The sequence below is a fragment of the Schistocerca gregaria genome, chromosome X, assembly GCF_023897955.1.
Source record: "Schistocerca gregaria isolate iqSchGreg1 chromosome X, iqSchGreg1.2, whole genome shotgun sequence".
NCBI classification, from domain to species: Eukaryota; Metazoa; Arthropoda; class Insecta; order Orthoptera; family Acrididae; genus Schistocerca; species Schistocerca gregaria.
Genome location: NC_064931.1, coordinates 268,916,186 through 268,925,781, shown reverse-complemented (window position 1 = coordinate 268,925,781; position 9,596 = coordinate 268,916,186).

Genomic DNA, 9,596 nt, shown 5'->3' with positions numbered 1-9,596 from the left:
TCTCATAAGATTAGAGAGGGTCATTAGAGACGGAACGCAAGCTCGGGTGAGAGAAGGATGGGAAAGGAAATCGGCCGTGCCCTTTCAAAGGAACCATCCCGACATTTGCCTGGAGTGATTTAGGGAAATCACGGAAAACCTAAATCAGGGACCGAGCAAGGCGGCGCAGTGGTTAGCACACTGGACTCGCATTCGGGAGGACGACGGTTCAATCCCGCCTCCGGCCATCCTGATTTAGGTTTTCAGTGATTTCCCTAAATCGCTTCTGGCAAATGCCGGGTTGGTTCCTTTGAAAGGGCACGGCCGATTTCCTTTCCCATCCTTCTCTCACCCGAGCTTGCGCTCCGTCTCTAATGACCTCGTTGTCGACGGGACGTTAAACACTAATCTCCTCCTCCTCCTAAATCAGGATGGCCGGACGCAGGATTGAACCTTCGTCCTCATGAGTAGAGCTACGTGAAATTCGGATATGCTGTAAATGCTGAATATTTTGAAAGTGGAAAATGGTTATTCCAACGCCACCTGGGTAAAGTGTGTCAAGGTTTCGGTCGATTTCCAAGTGCGGTAAAATGCAAAATCGGTTAAATTTCGCTGAAATATTGTAATTTTAATATTTAAATGCTGAAATATCTGAAAACAGAGGCACTAGGCTTGTAATGTTTATAATGTATCGAAGACTATATGCGAAATCACCATAAAGAGATGACGAAAAACTGAACATTACTACTGTAAACAATTACTTACTGCGTAACTATACATATATGCTAGATACAACATTCTGCTAACCTGTGAAACATAATTTCCGCACTACAAAGTTACCACGGAGCAGATAAAATACGTCTCTATGATATTTTATGTAATAGAAAAGTGAACACGGAACCAGAGATATTTTATTTATACCTGGATGGAATAACGAACACACGAAAGTGAGGCAAAAGACAGGTATCAAAGTCGAGATATAAAGTAGAAAATCACCATTTGCAGATTACAAAACTTCGCTAGATGACTTCTAACAGTTGCCTTGCTGTCTTGCTTTCTTGCGTATGAGACAAAAGTCGCGTAGAATTTTTGAATTGATACTTTCCAATTTTTTGCTTCGCTTTTTTCTCTTGATTCCTTATCGAGATAGAAATACAGCATCCTTGCACTACACACAGAAATGTTTGTTAAGAAAGCGGCTCGGGTACTATGTGGGGACTAAAACTTGGCATGGGGACTCCCCAGTTGTGGTCGGTAGTAGTCTGCAAAAAGTCGGGAGTCTGCTGTGGTTTGCAGATAGTCGTTGCCAAATGTGCAGTGTACTGTTAGCCGGTGTGGACTGGCTTGTCGTCCGCTTATGTCACGGAGGTGTGCTGTCCTTGCCTGTGTATTGCTGCGCTATTTCCATTGCGATTGCTTTCGAAAATGGATGATGATGCGGTTGTTGATCAGCTGCGGGTCTACCTTCTACTCCAGTTCAAAAAATGGAAACAGTTATCAGAAGCTCGTGGAAGCTCAAAACACAGGTTTGTGTTACTTGCGCTGCGTAATTGGAAGACGGAGCTTATTACCCTCCCGCACCCAACATCTCCTCGTAGAAAATCCTATCCGCTCCCCCTGCTCCCCGCATTTCCTGCTAGCGGCGTTCAAAGTTACAGTAAGCGATTTTGTAATGGCTGCTACATTCTTTACTGTTTAGTTTTCGTAATTACTGAACAAGATTTTCTAAAATATGAGTAAAGCTAAAATTTTTTGTAAATATTTTCGCCAGATAGCCATAGTACAAGTGGAATTGCACATTCTTAATTAACTTTTGCTGTGCAGTGTTTTGTTAATTCGTGAATGTTGTGAAGTGATTGTAGTTAAAATGGGTACGCATAAATTCAGTTTCAAAGAGCGATGCAATGCCTATCCGAAAGTAGAAGGCTTTTATGTTGAGACGAAAATTCTTTTGTGTGTCTCTTTTGCTATGTGAAACGCGACTGGGATAAAAAGGACAGTTCAGAAAAACGCATTGAAGCTGCTAGTCACAAGGTAAAAAAAGTCTGAAGTGGCTGCTAGAGAGAGAGAGAGAGAGAGAGAGAGAGAGAGAGAGAGAGAGAGAGAGAGAATATTTGTGCACCGCGATATCGTAGTTAAAACGAGTTTAAGACCAAGCATCCCATTGACTAAACTAAATAAAGCTAAAGTTCGAGCATCTTTTTCGATAAATGTATCTCCAATGTTGTTTGTATATCCAGTTCAGATAGATTACGTCAGACACTGCAATGAAAAAATTAAAGAAGAACTCAAAGGTGCTGTGAAGGATGTTCCTATTGTGATTACTGACGACGAAACTTGTGACAAAAATGGAAGGTACGTATTTGCACTTTTATTTCAGACAATATCTGTAGCATGAGAGCTGAAACTGTATCTGGCTTCTGGTAACTGTTTAGATATTGCTAACGGAAGTACTTGAGTCCAGGCCATAGTAGACACCCTAAAAAAAAAACAGCATTAAATATGACAATGTTGTGGATTTAATGTCAGACTCTGCTGCATACATGGAATCTTGTTTTTACGCACGTAAAATATTAATCGGAGACCATTTAAATTCATTTTGTGCATCCATCATTTGAAATGAACTTAGTTGGTGACATCTTGATAAAAAAAAAACAACTAAAGGAGCTAAATTTTGTGGCCTTTATTTTTTTGCACTCTCACAGAATACCGTCTGTTTCTTCAAGAGAAATTTCCTCACCTGAAAAAAAAAACTTTTCTCGTTCCAGTAACCATGAGATGGACTTCTTGGTTCCATACATAGCAGTACTTGGACACATACTTACCAGCAATCATCAATTTTTTTTTTTATATCGTTGAGGAAAAAATGCTGCCATTGAGCTGATTTTTGTTCATTTAAAAATGTACTTGCATCAGATTTAGTCGTCTAACAATACACATTTGTGAGTGACACATGTGCTAGCATTGCCAGTTTAATTACAACCCTAGAAGGCACGACTTTCCCATTTGCACGTTTGTTATGGGAGGAACTTGAGAGTATCAAATAACTGTTAAAAAGAAAGTGTGAAGGCACAATTCATTGTTTTGACACTCCAAAACGAGGCACAGAAAGCATCTGCAAAAAATTGTATCAAATTTACTGCTCTGAAAAGTTAACAAAAGTTATGTAGCTACACACGACCAGGTCCAGCTAAGACTTTTACAAAAACATTGGCAAGCTCTTTAGCCCTGCAGTTTGTGGTGCAAAGCCATGTTTGGATGAATCTACTGTTGTTAACATAGCAAAAAATTCCATAATTTGAAAGCATTCTATCAGACAGTTTCTTGGAAGTGTAGTCGTCATTCCAGCAATACCTTGTTAACTGTTTGTGACGTGATGAGAGGACTGACATAGTGTAACTTATATTCTGTGAAAATTTCAAATGCAATGAATTTGGAAGAGCTGCTTTATCCGCTATTTGGGAAATATTGTCGTTAGAGAGATACTTCTCGAGTTATAGTTTAGGTGTGACAGGAGGAGGTCAATGAAGCCACACACTACAGAAATAACTTCAGTGATTGCATTAAATAGACAAACAATTGTGTATAGGCCTGTAATGTGCGTCGGTTTGAATGAGAACTAACAGTATCGTATGTTAGGGAAATAACTAATTTCCGAGGTTCTTTTTAAAAACGATGAACACTGTATAATGAAAAGGGGAAAAAAAACTTTAAGGTACGGATTTTGTGTCTGTGTTGTTTAGGATCATTTAAACTCTTAAACACATCGAAAATGATAAATTCTAAATTAAAATTTCAGAATGCCACATTTTTTAAGTTTATTTGCTAATTTTACGTAGCTCTACTCGTAAGGGCAGCTGAGGAATTATTCTGTCGATAAGTAGCTGTTACAAGGTCAAAAAACCCAACAACGAACGAGAGAGCGGTCTGTTATCCACATGCCCTTCCATAGCGCATCCAATGACTAGGCAGAGTGACGCGGCGATCTGCCGAGCCATAATGGCCCGTCTAGGGGCAGAAGGCGGAACTTTGTTTTTACCTTACTGCAGGAGCGCTGAAATTGCCATGTAATTAAATTATTTTATTATGATAATTACAATTTATGAATGCGACATCAAGAATTAGCACATTCGGCTTTCATTCCTGTCTGTTTGCTCTGGTTACTTGTTCAGTTTCAGATGGGAAGCATGAATATATAAAGTGTCTCACATTACAAGCCATACTCCTTTGTTTGCAAAGAACTGATCAGTAGAGTAAATACTTCTTTTTTTTAAATTTCTTGCTTGTCATGAAAGATAATAGACAATATTCAGCTTGCATTTCTGACAAAACATTCCAAAAAAGAAATTCTGTTTCCAGTGAAACGTGGAATTCGTGTCGTATGTCGTGTTAAACGTTTGTATTAACAGGTTGCTGCAAAATTGCTCAGTTTCAACACTGCAACATTTCCTATGGATGGCAGGGTTACCTAGTAGGTAAATGCACGTAACTGCATCGATGGGTGTTTCTGTTTCATTTCTCAATGATCTCAATTTATTCACTACCCTAAAAATGCAATCAACAAACCTTCTTGCTTTGGAGTGTGCCTCCATCAGATTGTTTACCTTACGCCCCAACATCGCAAACTACAAATGTGTTGGCGTCGCCGTTTGCTTGGACTGCAATGAAACATTTCTGCTCGTTGTTTTAGAAAATGCTACGGGAAATTATTCCACGAATACAGTGCATGGAGTTCGGAATACTTAATTTTACATGCATTCTGCACGGTTGGCGTTGTTAAATGAACTGATTTACATGGTTTGTATGCGGATAATGATCTTGTCTACAGTCCTGTGTGGGATGATGCTAATATACGTTACAACACTTCAGTACACAGATACCAGTGAAATATATCGTTAGATTTATTACACAAACACGACATCGCCGAAAATTTTCGTAATTCTTATTAGTGAGAAGCTTTTTACTTAGTCCAACTGCTTTCGTCTTTTAACTACGCTAAAACAAAATCGCAACATCAATAGAGAGTTGTGTGTATAAACGAAAATTGGTAGGCATGCTGTTATTTTTGCAAGGTGATACCTATTCATACATCACAGCCGGTCGGAGTGGCCGTGCGGTTCTAGGCGCTACGGTCTGGAGCCGAGCGACCGCTACGGTTGCAGGTTCGAATCTAGCCTCGGGCATGGATGTGTGTGATGTCCTTAGGTTAGTTAGGTTTAATTAGTTCCAAGTTCTAGGAGACTGATGACCTCAGAAGTTAAGTCGCATAGTGCTCAGAGCCATTTGGACCATACATCACACCAGACGCATAAGAGTGGCGCTAGTGGTGTAACTCAGGTTTCTTTTGAAAAACACGCTGTAACTTTAGCGAGCGTTACTTACTTTTGAGATTGGACGTGCTGAGTTGATAGTCAAGATGACCTTTAAGGTGACAAAGACGCTATTATCAAAGAGTTAGAACGAGGTTGTGCAAGCAATAGCGCTATGAGAGTCTGTATGTTACTTCTGCGACATTGCAGAAAGACTTGGCAGAAATGTAGCCACTGTACATGAGTGCTGGCAGCGGTAATCACGAGAATGTACGATAGCAAGAAGATCGGTCCCGCACGGCCACATTGCACTACTAAGAGGGAAGAACATCGTGCTCGGCGTATGGGTCTGGCGCATTGTACTGCATCTGCAGCAGTAATTTGAGCAGCAGATGGCACCACAGTGACACAACTAACTGTTAGAAATCGGTTACTTCAAGGACAGCTCCGAGCCACGCACCGTGTAGCGTGCATTCCACTGACTCACAACACATTTGTGAGTTCTTTGATGTCAAGAAAGAGTTCATTGGAGGGCAGAGCAGAGGTCTCTTGTGTTTTGTGATGAAAGCTGTTTCTACCTCAGTGCCAGTGGCCGTGTGTTGGTTAGGTGGAGGCCAGTTGAGGGCCTGTAACCAACCTGTCTGCATGCTAGACTCACTCCACCTACACAAGGATTTATGGTCCGGGGTGCTATTTTGTATGACAGCAGGAGCACTCTCATGGCTACCCCACACACCCTGATTAAAAAATTATACGTCAGTCTGGTGATTCCATCTGGTGTGGTGTCATTCATGAACATCATACGAGGGGGTGTTTTCCAACAGGATAACGCTCGCCCACATAAGTGTTGTAACACAACATGCTCTACAGAGTTTCGACTTGTTGCCTTGGCCTGCTCGATCACCAGATGTGTCTCCAGTTGAGCACATATGGGACATAGTCCGACGACAACTCTAGCATCACTCACAACTGGCTTTACCCATCCCTGTATTGAGCAAACAAGTGCAACCTGCATGGAATTAAATCCCACAAACTGACATACGGCACGTATACAACAGAATGCATTTATGCAAGATTTTGTAAAATATTTTTATTTACTTGCTAAAACATTACAAATATGTACTCTACGAAAAAAGGAAAGAAAGAAACGACACACCATGAACTAATTATCTGAATGGGATGGTAATTTGTAGGAGAGTTGCCAAAAAGTAATGCACGGCATTTTCTTCTTCAACAATTCTGTATTGAACATAATGAGAATTTCACATAGGAAAGAATGTTTTATCGCCACACCATGTTTTTCACGTAATCTCCATCCAGTTCTACAGCCTTCCTCCAGTGCGAAACAAAGGCGTGTATGGGTAATCCTTTAGTTTCCGGTTTCGTCATCGTGTTGATGTGTTGTTCTAAATCATCTGCATGCACGCTATATGTATGGAGATAGTTTACAATGTTTACCATATGTTCAGTCTTTCCAGCATAATGGATAGCACCATCCACAGACTGAACAATACTGTAACGGTGGAGTGCTTTAAATAAGTGTACCGACCACCCAATGTCACATGAGTGCACTGCCATCATACATTGATGTTATACATAGAATTAGATCTACACAGCAAATGCCTGGGGGAGAACAAGATGTATTCTACTCTGCTGAATTATGCTGATTGATACAGGGTACTGCGTTATGCATTTCGTCCCATTCCAACACTGAAATATCATTTCTATGCCGACGACCTCCAGCTCTACTTAAGCGTCAGACCTAAAGATATAAACACTGCAGTCGCTCAGATGAATGATGATCTGTCTTCAGTAGTGACATGGGCGAAAAACCTGGGGCTTAAACTAAATGCAAAAAAGAAACAAGTAATCTTAATAGCGCATCAGAAATCAATAAGTTCAGATTTCCGCGAACGACTGTCTCCTATTCTGCTCGACGGTATTCCAATATCATATCAGAAAGCAGTTAAGAACTTGGGTGTGACTTTGGATGAGCATCTCAACTGGGCGGAGAATACAGTCGCAGTGTTCCGGAAGACGTCAGCTTGTCTCTATGCTCTCAAAAAGTTTCGGAACGTATTTCCACAGGACTTGAAACACCAGCTCGTGCAAGCACTCGTTCTACCGAATCTCCACTATTGTGATGTAATTCAGCAGGGCATGAGTAGTGAAAACAACCGAAGGCTAGAACTAACTATGAATGCCTGTGTGCGTAACACTTGCAACATTCGCCGATATGATCATGTTAGTGCCTAATACTCCCAGCTAGGGTGGCTGCGGCCGGACAAATTGCGCGACTACCACACTCTTGCCTACTTCACCGACTACTCGTCGCGCAAGCATCCCAGTATCTTGCTTCAGAGATTAAACACCTTTCATGCAATCATAATAGAAACACGAGGTCACTCTTATTTAGTATCCTAACTGTGCCCACTCACAAAACAAAAACTTTTGCAAACTCCTTCTTAGTTGCTGCTGTCCGCCTCTAGAACAAACTGCCTCTTACCTTGCGCAAAATTCAATCCCCTGCTGTTTTTAAGAAGAAGTTGAAGCATTCCCTACTATCATCCTCATAGCGTTTTCCACAAAATTAATGTACAAGGCCAGTCCTCTCCTCTGTCAAATAGCAAAGCTAGAGTCCCCTATTTTGCTCCTTTCACTTCTTCCTCTTCATCTATCTCTATTAACCACGCAATCTTCTTTTTCTATATATTAACTTAATTATGTTACATCATGTCTCTAGTCTTCTTCTCCCTTCACCATCAGTCTCCCTTATACTCCCTGTTGCTAGCACTCCTATCTAAAATCTCTCTCTTTCATAATGTCTAATTATAACAGTACTTATCATCTACGAATATAAACTCTATATGTATGTATTTTTCCAAGTGTGTCTCTGTAATAGTTTATTTCACTTTTTGTACTAGATGTAGTTTAACATGCTAACTAAAACATACGAATGTAAAATAAGTAGAGTGCCTGGTTAGATGTAAGAGAGGGCCTGATGGCCCTAATCTTGCCAGGTTAAATAAATCAATAAATAAAAAAATAAACTGCACTGTAACACTGAGCATTTTGGTCTCTAATACAACATGCCATTTCTGTCCACTCATGATTTTATACTGACAAATAAACGCTATGAACCAGTAGCTGTTAAATTAAAACTTGAACTGAATAGCATTAGAGCATTGGTAGGAACCAGCAGCTTCTCATCCACCTCATCCCAACCCTGTCATTGCAGTAACACTGGAATGTTCTGAGATGGCACATATGTCACAGGCCAGTATGACCTACACCATGTGATGTTGGACACCGGCACACTCCTTCAGGGATTAAAATCGCTGATCGGGATGGATAACACAAACTCGCTGCACTGCTTCTGAAATGCTGCTGCCAGACAGGAACTCGCTGCAGGTTCTGACATCTTGGACGTTGCTGCCAGTCCACTCCTGTTGGAGGTTGCAGCCGGTCCGGCCGCGCTGGAGGTCGCCGCCGGTCCGGGCACATAGGTCGCTGCCAGAGTGGACACACTGGATGTCTGAACACGCTGGAGTTCACTGCGAGAGGGGAAAGCTGTGTTCCTATTGGTTGCTGTGGCAAGTGGTGGTCGAGTAAAATCTGCTTCCATCATGCTGTGTAACAGTTTTATGAACTAGCTCATTTGGTCTGGGATTGTTGGTGAAGAACAAACATTCGTCTCTTAGATATACTGACTGGGCAATTCAAGAAGCTAGACAGCTCCAGTATAAGCATCTATGAGCATGGGTTGTGAAATATGGCTTCAACCCGTCCCAATGCATCACCATTATTTGCTGAAAAGTGCTCTTCTTATGCTCATCCATTATCTTTGCTTTGCAGTCCATATGTAGGGAGCTTTGAATACAGTAATAATCTGTATGATTACAACTATCATGGCTATTAAAGTCCGTGTCTGACACCAACATATCATTCATTGAACACATCGCACCTACGTCCGTCCCTTCCGGCAGCTCAGAGCAGACTGAGTATTTTCCGTACCAATCCACCAGCTCATAAGTGGGGAAGTATGGGTGGGGAGAGGGGAAGTTGGAGAGGGGGAATCCAACAGCATCTTCTAGTGGTGGTATTGTCAATAATTGATCCAAAATGTGAAATTCCCACAATTTTTGAATTTCCCAGCATTTAAATTTAATTAGTATAATTAATTTAATAATTATAATTAATTTAATTGTAAATGAAGATGAAATGGGAGATATGATACAGCGTGAAGAGTTTGACAGAGCACTGAAAGACCTGAGTCGAAACAAGGCCCCCGGAGTCGACAACATTCCA